Genomic DNA, 13,289 nt, shown 5'->3' with positions numbered 1-13,289 from the left:
AATCAATCACCTCACACATTTTCCAATGGAATAAAAAGCTATCTATGAAAAGTAGGAGAAAATAGAAATTAATGTTTAGGATATCAACAAAGGGATCAAAACTTTTCAGTAGTAAAATTGAAATAGCAGTCACTTACTACCTCTTTAACTCACACCTCCCTTATCTTGGAATACTATTTCTTTAAAAGGATAGAAAATTACCATAAAAGACAAATGTATTAATAGATTTGGCTATGCAGACTATGAGTCCTTTGAGCCCAGAGCTGTGAGCTTTATCTCTTTTCCAAGTATGGTGTTTTCTAGAATGCATTCAAGTACCACTTAATGGATGGATTCTAGTTGATCTTGTATACACGCTCTCCATCATTTGATGGTCGAACACTGATTCTTGAAGTCTTCCCACATGTTTGCTGCAGCCTGATAGGTTCTTCTCATTTGCCTTCTGGTCCCTGCCTGGTTTTAGAGATTGGCCACCTCTGCTTTGAGATTTTTATAGAGGCATGCAAATGAGGACCTGCAGATCCCCTACTGGGTCAGGCTTGATGAGGTACTCAAGTGCATGTGAAGGCTGATACTGTGTTTCTGGCATAAATGACCGAGCTGTATTGGGCCTGGAGAAGAAGTTAGATAAAAGGAGCCTATCTTGAGGCTGCTGCTGGTTAGGCTCATCCACCACTGCACTTCGGGCTCCACTGGAATCACCATGGGGTTTCATTTGCCTTTGTGGCCCCACAGGGCTCAGGTGTTCCACTTCACTTGTGCCAATAGGTGGCAGCAGATTATTTCGACTCAGGGGTATTGCCAAAGGGACTTGTGACCCTCTGAGGATTTCTTCCACAGGTCTTGGTGTTCCAGTGCATGAGTGGCTGTGCTGATTGGATGAAGGGTACATGGTGGGGGATTACGTCTCTTGGCAGACTGCACTTTATATGACAGACATGATGTTCTAAGCTCCAAGGCTCGGTTTGGCCAATTTCGGGTTGAAAAGATGGTACTGGACCCAGGCCTCATAAGTAGCTTGTTATCAAGATCTAGGAGCTTATCAATTAGGTAGAGATTTCTTGGCTGTAGAGGCATCCCATGAATCAAGAAACCATTCGCATTTGGCTGATGACCACTTGCTTGACACTCATCAGATTCGAGGTGACAGCACCTTGGACTGTGGCACTGGAGGTAACACCAAAGTATGTGGTTCACTCAGCACAGAGACTTTCTGAGTCTGTCTGGTGACTGCAACATTACTCTCACCATCAGAAGGAAATCCCTCCCGGTAACTACGTGTCAATTGCTCCAAACAGCTCACAGTTTTGCTCCACACTTTGCGAAACACATAAGCAAGAATGTCCTCTTTCATGCAGTAAAATGGAGCAATGGGAGGGTACCCTAATTTCTGTTCCTTTGTAGCTGCTTCTGATTTATTTTCATGAAATCCCTCTTCCATATCTGTATGGTCAAAAGCTAGGTATTCCTCAACTATTCCTTCTGAGCAGATTATATAGTTGTCTTCTCTTTCCACAGCACACAAACCAGGGGATATTGCTGAATCTCTTTCTTGAGACAAGGCTGCTTCATGTGAAGCTGAAATAGCAGGTGGGGATCTAGGATATAATCCATAACCTTCACTTGGAGTAATTATCTGTTTACCCAGAATCCTGAGGTGAGGAAAGCTAGATGTCCACTCTTGGCACTCTTCTTGTAGACTCTTGGTATGCACACTTGACTTTTGCTCATATAAGAGCTCATCAATGGCTGTGAACATGGCCTGGACTTTTTCAGTGGCATTTTTATCAAGTTCACCATATCCCCAGGAGAAGTCTGAGCTGCCTTCTGTAGAGATCCCTGTGCCACTATAACTTGGAAAAGCAGATCCTGAATTCCCAGCATTGCCTGATGTTAAAGGTGATTCTTGAGTGAAGTCAGACTCACTTTGGGAATCAAAAGTGATTGTATTTTTACTACATGATTGTCCTATGAATCAGATTGGCTGTAACTCAGCCACTGGGGACAAGAGACTTTAGCCTCTGCTGCTTACTGCTCACTATGGGGAAGCGGCTCACTATGGGGTCCTAGCCCCTGTGGCTGGCAGTGCTTTTAACCCTTGAATTACTTGACCTAAATGCCAAACACAGACTAACTTAAGATCTGATGGTAATGCTAGCGTTCGCTGGTAAAAAACCTTTGGAGCACCCACGTGACACAGAAAAAAGTACAGGATGTACATGAGCTGCAACCGCAGGTCGCAGAGACAACAAGCTGCTACCGCAGTAAGATCTTGGCCAGGTGGGGGGAAATGCAGACAAAATCAAACAAAATGCAATTGGCTAGGAAAACTTGGGGAACTTTTGCCCCGAAAATGGGCATCGGACTCCATGTTGTTTTCATCACCATGGTAACCATGGGGTGCCTGGCGGGAAGAGCGGCTTCCTGGTCCACTCTTTCTGGTCCCACACTTTTGCGGGCTTCCGATTGGTTCTTCCACAGTCACTCAGACAGGACGTCTAGTCCGGCCTTCCAGCCACTAACCTGTACTACTGTGTTTCAGATTTCTACCGGAGCTGCTCAGAGCCTGTATTTTTAAAAATGCCTACCTGTAAATGCTAACGAAAGATATCTTTTTCAGACAAAATTTAATTCCACAGGTTTCTATGTTACAGTCCTAAATTTAAGTTAGTTCTAAGTTAAATAACCTGACTTTTCTCTATAATTGTGTTACTAAATAATGTTCTATTGATGAGAGATATCAAACATACTTCTTTATATTTTACTTTTAATTTTGGAGGTTATGAGGATGCATTTGCTTGCCACAGGAACAAAGCCGACAATGTTCCTATGATGACCAAAAAATCCTTATTCTCATTTCTGACTATAAGAAGTAAATATGTATGCACAAGGATTTTATTTCCGTTACATCAAGTGACGTCACATAGAAGAGTGCACTCCTAGTTAAAAATAAATTAAAATAGATCCAAATATTTTAAGACCACGTGGTTACATATAAAGTTAATACAATTATAATTTATGTTCTTATTCTTAATATATATTTTTTAGATAACCTATATTTGTTTATCTATAGAATAATTAGCACATGCCTAATTGATTAGTTAATTTATATTTGCCCAATTGTTTTTCTTCAACAGAAAACCCATAATTTATGTTTTATATTTACATTTATCAGATACTCTGCCTTTTCAGTTACAGATATTTGAGATAAATGTGTTTACTATAAATTTACTTTTAAGTAAAAATACAATCTTCAAGTAGTTTCTAATTCTCAAAGTTACTGTTCAAACTCATAAGATGATAAATAATTATAATTATGTCTACAAAATATCTAAGGATTTTAACTATATTTTCATTGATATTTCTTATCAAAGTATAATAATTTGTTTATAAATTCTAAGGTTTTCAGAAATTGTTCCAAAGTATAACCAAAAAAAAATTTTCTAAAAGAAAAAGATGCTTCAACAACAACAACAACAACAACAAAAAACCACACATGGATCCTAAAAAGAAGAAAATAATAATCTTTGGGTAAAACAAGGTCTTTATATTCATTTTCCTAAGTAAAAAAGATTTTTATATTGTTATCTAAACAGATGATATAAAAAGTTAAAACAATTAAAAAAGAGATTTATATATACTAAACTGGCTATAATTAATTTAAGGATATTTCAGGTTATTTTCCTAATTTAACTATACTAATTGAGCTAAAATTTTGTCCATATTTTGACATGATAAACACCTATTAAAATGTAAGTTTATTTCTTTAAAGAAAGATCCTTATTGCCTAATAATTCTTACTGTTTAAGATAAAGATTAATTTTGGTAAATAAATTCACATTGTTGATTAAACATTAAGTATATTGAACTACTAACTTAAATCCCGATTTTAACAATTGTCCTTAGAGACTAAAATTGATTAATTCTAAGACACTGAGATACTAATTTTTACATATTTTGTTTGTTAATTATAAAATTTTAAAAAACCATTTTATTAAGACTAATGTTCTCCAAATTAAAGTTATATGTTAATTTTAAACAATAAAGGTTACAAACTTAAAAAAAATTCATTGATATTATATAAGTTCTCTAACTAGATCTATTGTCCATAAAAAATACAGTAAGATTTATATACTGCTCCCTATACAAAAAATAACCTTCATCATATTTTTTAAAGGCAATTAAGAGATACCTATTTAAAGGATAATATTCTAAAATATAGAGATTTTGAGACCTTCTCTCAAAAAGATTAAAAATTCTTTCTAAATTGTTAGGATGGATCGACTAGTCTATATAAAAAAATTAATAATCAATAAAAGGTAAATCTATTCTTAGTCATTTAAATACTTATACTATTATCTATAATTTAAACTAATAATACTATGACTTATGCCAAGCCCTTACTCAATTTCCTTATCTAAGGAAAAGGGGGAATACAGGATCCCGGAGAGACACTAGATTTTACAAAATACTTTAAAAGTTTTTTTCTTAAATTGTAATATTGAGAGTCTTAATGTTACTGAACATGATTCTGTAAATTAAATCAGATATCAAAGGAGAGTTTGGAGAGTTTAAACCACTCATCATGATAATGACTGAGAAACCTGGTGCAGGAAGGTCAATTTCCAGCTACAGAGCTTATAGCCATGCAGCTTCACGAGCTTGTCAGGTAAATAAAAATTATAAAAAGACTTGTATGGACCCATTTTCCAGGTCCACCTTTAATGTGTCTTGCAGTGTGGACTGGAAAGTCCACCCATGAAACTAAATTAATTGTCCTGACTGTAATGGTCAGTTATACCTATATATTGATTCTATGGTAAGCAGACTGTCTGGAAGTATCTTTTGAGAAAAAGACAGTGTTAAAATAGTGGATTGTTGTGCATCCATATGGATAGCAGCTATGGACCAGATGTGAGTAACACCAATTAAGGACCAGTTCTGTATGAGGGATCTCTCTTCATCTGTCTCTCTCAGCTTTGTCACTATATTACAGTTTGTCTTTCTATGGCCTGTCTCCTTCCTTCCTGAACGAATTCCTACCAGCCCAGTGCTGAGAGCTGAGCCCTCCATGGAGAAGAAACCTGAGTTGGCTGATCCTAGGGTAAATGCTGGTGTGGAGGCCATGGGGGCATTATCTATCTAGGAGACAGAGAGCCCTCTTAGGGACGATGCCATGCACAGTCCACATCACCCTGTTTGGCCCCGGAGAATGGCTGGTTAGCCAGTGACGGGTAAGATTCCTCAAGGGAGGGACAACCTAAGACAGGCACAGTCGCAGAGGGGCCATCAGGAGAAAATTGGGGGCCAACAGAGGTGAGGCAAAGAACCTCACCCCCCCACTGGTGCAAAGGCCTAATTCTTCTCCCCTTCGGAGAGAGGTCTCCTGCCCCATGGCTGCTTTGCTCCCCACATCCAGCTCAGATCAGAACCCTAGTGACAGAGACTAGTCAACAGTGACTGTCTGCTCACCACAGCAGGAGACAAATGCAGCTACAGGAATGGGCCATGTCTGGATGCTTTTCTCTTTCTTGGTTCTCATTTTTTTCTATGCTTTTCCTTTCTTTTCTCATCAGGGTTATCCTTTGACAATAAATTTAAAAAAAAAAAGAAAAAATGTTAGAAAAGCCTTCAGTTGCAACTAACAGCAACGAACATATGAAGTTTCCTCACAGTATGGTTACACTAGGCAGAAGATGATTGGCTTATGGATATTATCTTGCTAATATAGATTGACAGGCACGCCCCACTCAAACCCTGTAACAGTTGTGTACATTCCAAAAAGAAACTAAGCTACTGGACATTGACTTGAGGTTTGTCATCAGTCAGTTATCACCAGCTCCCGTGGCTGAGGTAGCCAAATAGCTGAGCAACAAATTGACCACACAGAAACTTATGCTAGACAGCAGATAAAAAACCTAAGCCAGCCAATTATGCTGGACTTTAGTGACTAAGACTACATTTACCTTTATGGATAATTGTTAAAAAAATTATTAAAATAGATTTTTCCAAGGATATTTGTATTACTGACAGACCTAATTAACTCCTTAAATATGAGAGTGAAGAGAAAAAATGATAAATATCCTGTAGCCTATAAAAATACAACTTATTGCCTCATTAATTATTGCCAGCTAATATTTCAGAACTATAATATGCTAAAGTTAATATTCAGGCTTTAAAATAGGTGTATGTCTATTAACCAGACCTACACAAACTGCTGATCTCATTATCCCTAAAGTAACTACTTTAAATATTATTCCTTATTCAATTTTGGCCTTTGTGGCTATAATTTTTAGATTTTCTTAATGTTTGACTTAAATTACATCCAGCTTCCTTCATGGTCAGATAAGTACTGATAAAAGGATGAGAACTAAGTAATGATGTTCTAGAAGACAATGTAATAAATAATGTGAGTGAGCCCTTTGCTCTATGGTTTATGGAGAGGCCTAAATGCCATGGCAATAAAAATGTCTGTTACTGTGGCCAAACACAATGCCTCCCAATAAAATTGGGAAAAGATTAAAAATCTTCTGATGAGTGTTTGGCAAGGTAATAATAATCCAGATTATTGTGTTGACTGTTATGAAGATAATATGTTTTCTACTAATTCTTTTTGTGTTTCAATAGCAGATTGTGATGACCTTGGACCAAGAGCCAAGTGACTGAAAGAAAATTTCCAGTTACATTCTTTTTTTTATATTAAAAAAGGGGGAATATGTGGGAGGCCAACCTTACAGGTGACTGAGTTACACTCCCCAGCTGGGTGCTGAGGCGCTCAGTCACAGAAATGGGTGTTTCTTGCCACAGCCCCATGGGTGAAGCTATGCTCACCTGTTCCTTTGTAATATAACCCCTTGCCTTCTTTAGGATAGAATCTTCCATGGAAGTGCCTTGTGTGTGTCCCCTTCTCTTACTGTGCCCTTGGGTGTGGCCTACCCAGGTGTCAGTCAACCTGCCGACAGTGGACAACATGAAGATAGACTCAGCCCCTGAAACCTGACCCCTTGCCTCATTTGAATAGCTTTTCCTCAATAAAAGGGGTCAGTGCATGCTCTCGCTCTCTCTCTTTCTGCAGACCCTTAAGGTCAGAGGAGCTGTCACAGCAACCCCATAGAAAAAGGTATTTGTGTCTCTTGTGTGGTTATTTCGTGCAGCCCAGTTTAACTAGAGTGACCCCTGAGCCTTTTAGTCTCGAAAACAAAAACCCGGCAGGTAGGTCCTAAGGGTCAGAGTAAGTGATGCTTTAAGGACAGTCATGTATCACATAAGGATCTGGACATTTTCAGAGTAATGCATTATTAGGCAATATCATCATCTTGCAAACAACTTAGAATGTGCTTACACAGTCTAAGATTGCTCTGACATCACTGGACAATATAAATGTATGGGTCTACTACAGTGTATGCCATCCTTGATTGGCCAAAACATTGCTAGGTGGCACATGACTTACATAATATATGAACACACATCACTGTCAATTTGAATGTTCATATATATTCATATATATTCACGTATGTTCATATGTATAGCATCTAGAATATAGGAATATAAAGATTTTGCTTAATATTAAGAATAAATCTTTATATGACCTGGATGAGCATCATTATTTTGCATCACAAATCTTTCATGAACATTTGAAACACTGACATTAAATGATATAACATTATTTTGGTCACCTCACTTGTAGCGTTTTAGGAAATATGAAGAATTATCATAGAACATGATGGTAATGAAAATATAATTTTTATTTGCATTGTCCTCAGCGTGCATCAGTTATTTTGCACTGATGAGTATTCATTCTCTCAATTTAGGTAAGAATTTACAACTTCTTTTGTAAGAGAGACAGTCTCTTTATGCTGCCAAGCCTGACCCTGAACTCCTAAGCTCAAGTGTTCCTCCTGCCTCCCCTCAGCCTGTCTACTAGCTGGGACTACAGGCACACACCCTTGTGCCTGACACTTGATTTCTCTCTGCAAAATTACATTTTTTCCCGTAATCTCAGTCCATGTGCCTTAGATTCATCCTGTATTTAACCCTGTCCATGTCCCAAATTTGAGACTGAAGAAAGAGACTACAATTATTCATGTACAAAATTATTTAAAATATTTTACAAAATTACCTTCAGACTATGTGTAAAAGGTATATAAGAAACACAAATTTCTTGTTTTAACTTCCTTCCCATTCCCAAGGTATCCTGTGACATACATGCAAATATCCCAAAATGCAAAAAGTATCAGGGATCTGAGTTCCAGCATTTCAGATAAGAGAAACTCAACCTATATTTAAATATAACACATGCATTTATTTGAATATTTGAGTATGTTTACATAGTATATATTTTTAGTCACATTTTATCCATAATTTGTATAAAGTAAGATAATTATTCTGTATCAGTAAGGAATGCATTTCTTTTTCCATGATGCTTCTCCCACACAGAATATACTACTGCTTCCTTTGGTGGATTATTGAGGACATGTTGCAGGACATTTGTAGTAATTCCAAATAAGCCCCAATATTAGTATGTATCAAGAAGGGATAACTGAACATTAGAAAAAAATGTTTAGACATATGGATGCTTGTCACTGTGATTTTAAAAGTTACAAATAGGGAGAAGAGGAAAAGGCAACTTGCATTCAACACTCAGTAAAAGTACTGAGATTGAAGAATACCGAATAAGTATATCTGGCACCATGTTATGTTCTGAGAACACAAGCAAAATGAACAAACAGGCACAGTTCCTGCCCTCACAGTTTTAGATCACCAAACTGAGCACGCCATATGGAAAGGAAGACTCAGAATTGAAACTCGTTTGAAAAACTTAAACCTCCACTTTTTTTTTGTTAAGTAGAATACTGTTTAAATCTCATTAAGAACAATCTTAGTTTAAAAAAAAAAAAGAACTATTCAAACACCTATACAAAATTCTCATCCATATTAACTGAAAAAGGAATAGGCTCCACTGTACAATAATATTTAGAACCATGATATGTATCATACTAGTCATTTAATTTTTGGTTATCCAATAAATAAAAAGAAAGTATCCATTTACTAAGTCTCATTTTAACTAAATATTCTTTCTTTGAGAAAAGTTAACTCCTAAAATTATGTATTGTTTATTTTTATATTCATACATGCACATGTAATTTGTTTAATCTATTTCCCCAGTACCTTCCATTTTCTCCCTTCTTTCCTCCCCAGATCCTCTTGCCATAATATAGTAATCTCCCTACTATTAGTAGTAGTGGTAACAGTATTTTAATTAATGCATTATTGATACATATAGGAAATTCATTGTGGTATATATGGAAATGAACATAGTGTAATTTGGTTGATTTCATTCCTCAGTACTTCCCCATGGTGTCTCTTCCTCCCTCCCTCTGGATCCCTTCCCTCTACTGTATTGGGCTCCCTTCTGTTTTCTTGAGACTTTATCCTCCTTTATTTTCCTCTCTTTCTCATTCTAATCTCCCCATGTAAGAAATCATTTAACCCATGATTTTTTGATCATAGTAAAAATGACTTTTACTTTATTAAAACATTTACTTGAATCCAAATTTTAAAATGATTATTAAAATCTTATGTGTACCAGAGAAAATCTGTCACAATGAAAACACTTTTAACTTCATAATAATGTCTGCTTCAAATAATTTAAAAATTTCTACCTTCTAAGGGATGATCAATGAACTTATACCTGCTCACAGAGCATAATATTCACAGATAATTCTACAGCATGAAATATAAACGCATATAAGTACCAACACTCTTGGAAGTCAGTGATTCTCCGAAGTATTGCTTGTAAGCTAATGTCAAACATATCAGAAACTATATAGAATAAGCTCCTGTTAAATGATGTTTTTCCACTGCAAATTGCAACTGTTTTCCTGATCAATATTTGTTCAAAGAGCAGTTTCACAAGGCCAATGAATGACACACTCTATAAAGAAATTTACTGGAAGACCTGGCTTGTGGCAATATTGACCTAAGGCACACTGCTCCTGTGAGCTTTAATGTTTAGAAAATTTGAAAGAACTTTCACATATTTGATTATGTAAACTTAAGGTGATTAATCAAGGAGTTAAATAGTAATTACAATATTCACAATTAAATCTTATATTCTGCACTACTTTTTCTAATTGGAATGAAAATTAAACCAAAAGGGAATGTTTTTAAAATCAGTAAATATGCTATTTTTTAAATTTTTTTCTCACGATGAGAGTTGATCAGTTTGAAACCTTATTTTATAGACATTATCCCATTAGCATTGATCCTCATTCTTACAAGCCAGCAACGCCATGGAATGACACACTTTCGATGACACAGTATGAAGGAAACACAGCTCATTGGCAGAGAATGACTGGCTCTCCACGGAAACAGTCTTAGGGCAGACTTTGGTCAAGGGTCTCTCTTTTTCTCCTCAAAACTGGTGGCACTAGTGGTATAACAACTGTTTTCTTTCTTTTTAATTTTATTTGTTTTACTTAGTTACACATGACAATGCAATGATCTTGACATATCATACTTTTGAATCAGATGGGATATAATTTCTCATTTTTCTGAGTATAACAGGTTGCAGAATCACATTGGTCATGCAGTCACATATATACACACGGTAGAATGAAACATTTTATTTCTTTATAGATTGGTTGCTCCATCCATAGGCATATCTTGGATCATACTACCCCCAATGAGGAGATCACATGTGCCTCCTCAAATATCGCTCCTTAAAGTCTCTTTTGACCAAACTATCTGAAATTGCACCTCACTATCCTTCCCTACACAATTACTCTGCTATGTTTTTATAGCTTTTACTAGTAATCAAGATAGAAAGTACACGTCCTTATTTATGATTTGTCTGCCATCTTAACTACATCCAATTATAGTATAAACTATTTGAAGACTAACTACTTACTTACCCATACTTCTATCTTTACCCTTAAAGAGACTCTGGAATATAATAATCTCTCAGGAAATATTAATTAAATAAATATATGCAATAATTCACAGATAAACTCATATCTTTTATTCATGTTTTTATGTTTTATTATTCTTTCTTGTGGCATTTTCTCAGATGGACTGTGTACTCACTGATCCACATCTTTCTAGAAACTGCTTTCTTTTTTAAAAAATATCTATTTTTTAGTTGTAGTTGGACACAATATTTTTTTTAAAATTTTTATTTGGTGCTGTGGATCAAAGCCAGGGCCTCACACATACTAGGCAAATGCTCTACCGCTGAGCCACAACCCCAACCCCTAGAAACTACTTTCTTGCACCCATAAAGGTTGGTATAAGATTCTTGGTTTCAGTGATTTTCTGTCAGATGTCTATAAATATTTCCCCTTCATCTGGGCATTTCTAGTATAGCCAGTGAAAGGTTGTTCCATGGGTATAGATCACTCCTTAAGAATTTTATTAGCCTTCAACTGCTACAATGAGTATTTACCACAAACTTAGCAATTGAAAGAGTATAACTTTAGTTTCTCAAAATGCTGGATGTCACAAATGCAGGTGGACATGTCTAGCTCCACTGCTACAATTTTCCCAAGGTGAAAAATCACTTGGCGAGTGGATGAGGTTCACTACTAGAGTTTCTAGGATAGAAATTGTTCCCAGTGTCATTCAGATTGTGCAATGTGTGTAACAATTATTATATACTTTCAAAGTCCCTTTTGCCACCTAGCATAATATATTCAGTGACACAGATTAGGACATGGTCATCTTTAGGACTCATCTGCCTACCCTTTGGAAAATAGTGAGTATACATACAACTTATATTAAGTAAATAATCTATTGTTTTCCTACAAGAAGTGTGAACAAGTTTCTCTTGTCCTTGGAGATTAAGTACCTTTAGTAGAACATGCCAAGATGTATTTTTTCTCACATTTTAATCTCCAGGTTCATGTCTGTCTTAAACACTACATACCATTTTCCTATTTGTTTAATAATTATCTTTCCTCTATATTTTGCTTTTTCTCCTACTGACTTCTATAGAACTGATCAGGTATTCTAAATATATCCTCTATATGTATCCCTAGATGAATTCTCTTTCCTTGAGCAAGTTTATATTATTAGGGACAAGTCCAAATTATTGTTTATTTCCCTTACTTTGAATGCTGGCCCTCCTAGATGAGGTATTTCCTGGGATGTGCTCATTAGCAGGTGGTTGCAGTCCAAAAGAAAGTAGGGAAGGGCTTTTCTCCTAGAAACCAGAAGACCCAAGCTGAGGGACCCAGGGAAGCATCAGGAAGAAGCCTCCCTCACCTTTCTCTTTTCAAACATCCCACCTAAGAGATGGAGAGGCCTCAGCATAGTTCTTCAGTTCTTCCTTACTCTCGGAAAGTCAGAGAGAGCAGCTAAGTTCACTCAAGCCAATGTCCACCCTGGGTCTGCTTCATTCCGTCATGGCCCATGTACCTTTATTATGTTCTGGGTTCCCCTACTTCCCAGTGTTTAAATAGCTCCTTGGCACTTCTCCTGCCCTCCCTCTGGAGGCAAGAACAAGTGGAAGCTGGTACTGGAGACAGAGAAGGAGCAAACCATGTAAACATTTTCTACAATTTTTTTTTTTTTTTTTGCATGTCAGTGTTCTGTGCTTAAAGTACAGCATTCCCTTATTTTGAATTAAGTATGGTTAATGGTCCACTTTCATCTTCACCACTGGCTTTTTGGCCAGACCAATTCCAGGTCTCAACATTTTATGTATGCGGGAAAATTAAGACAATATTATTCCGAAGGTGTCATTTTGTCCTTTGATACCACTGTCATATATTATACATGTGATTTTCCTCTGATCATCCAAAAAAATGTCCTTCTATAGTCTTTCCTTTTATACACATCAAATTTCTAAAGTTTTAAGTTGAAGTTCTTATTTTATCTGCCCCTGTATCCCCTGATAATTTTTTAACAGAAATAGAATTTATTAAATTACTTTAAAATGTATTCTCTCTATGGCCCACAATGACTTTGTTCATACCATTAATATGATTTTTAAGGGTATAGCATAACTGTCATCAGAAATATATGCCTGCTGTTCAATAGACATTCAGAGCATTACATAGATAAATCAGAAACAACTTACAGAAAAATGACTTTAAAGCCCTCTTGACAGTAGACATAAATCGAAGAATATACATGTATTTGAGTACAGGTGTTTATACTTAAAGGGACAATTAGTGGTCTTGTGGCAAGTTTCCTGAAGCTAATTATTATTTTCTAGTGAAGCAAACTTCATGTCTCAACTGATACCACAATCAGAACATAAACTATTTTTCTAACAAAATAATGTCTAT

The 13,289-nt window shown here is 36.2% G+C and overlaps 1 pseudogene; it reads right to left on the bottom strand.

Moving 5' to 3' along the window:
• Window positions 1–431: 431 nt before the first annotated feature.
• The window catches only part of LOC144257020 (primary cilium assembly protein FAM149B1-like), a 45,769-nt pseudogene continuing 32,911 nt past the window's right edge, over window positions 432–13,289 (bottom strand).

Source organism: Urocitellus parryii, chromosome 9 (assembly GCF_045843805.1).
Source record: "Urocitellus parryii isolate mUroPar1 chromosome 9, mUroPar1.hap1, whole genome shotgun sequence".
Lineage (NCBI taxonomy): Eukaryota > Metazoa > Chordata > Mammalia > Rodentia > Sciuridae > Urocitellus > Urocitellus parryii.
The sequence above is the reverse complement of the archived record's forward strand: the minus strand, read 5'-3'. Positions and strand labels throughout refer to the sequence as shown.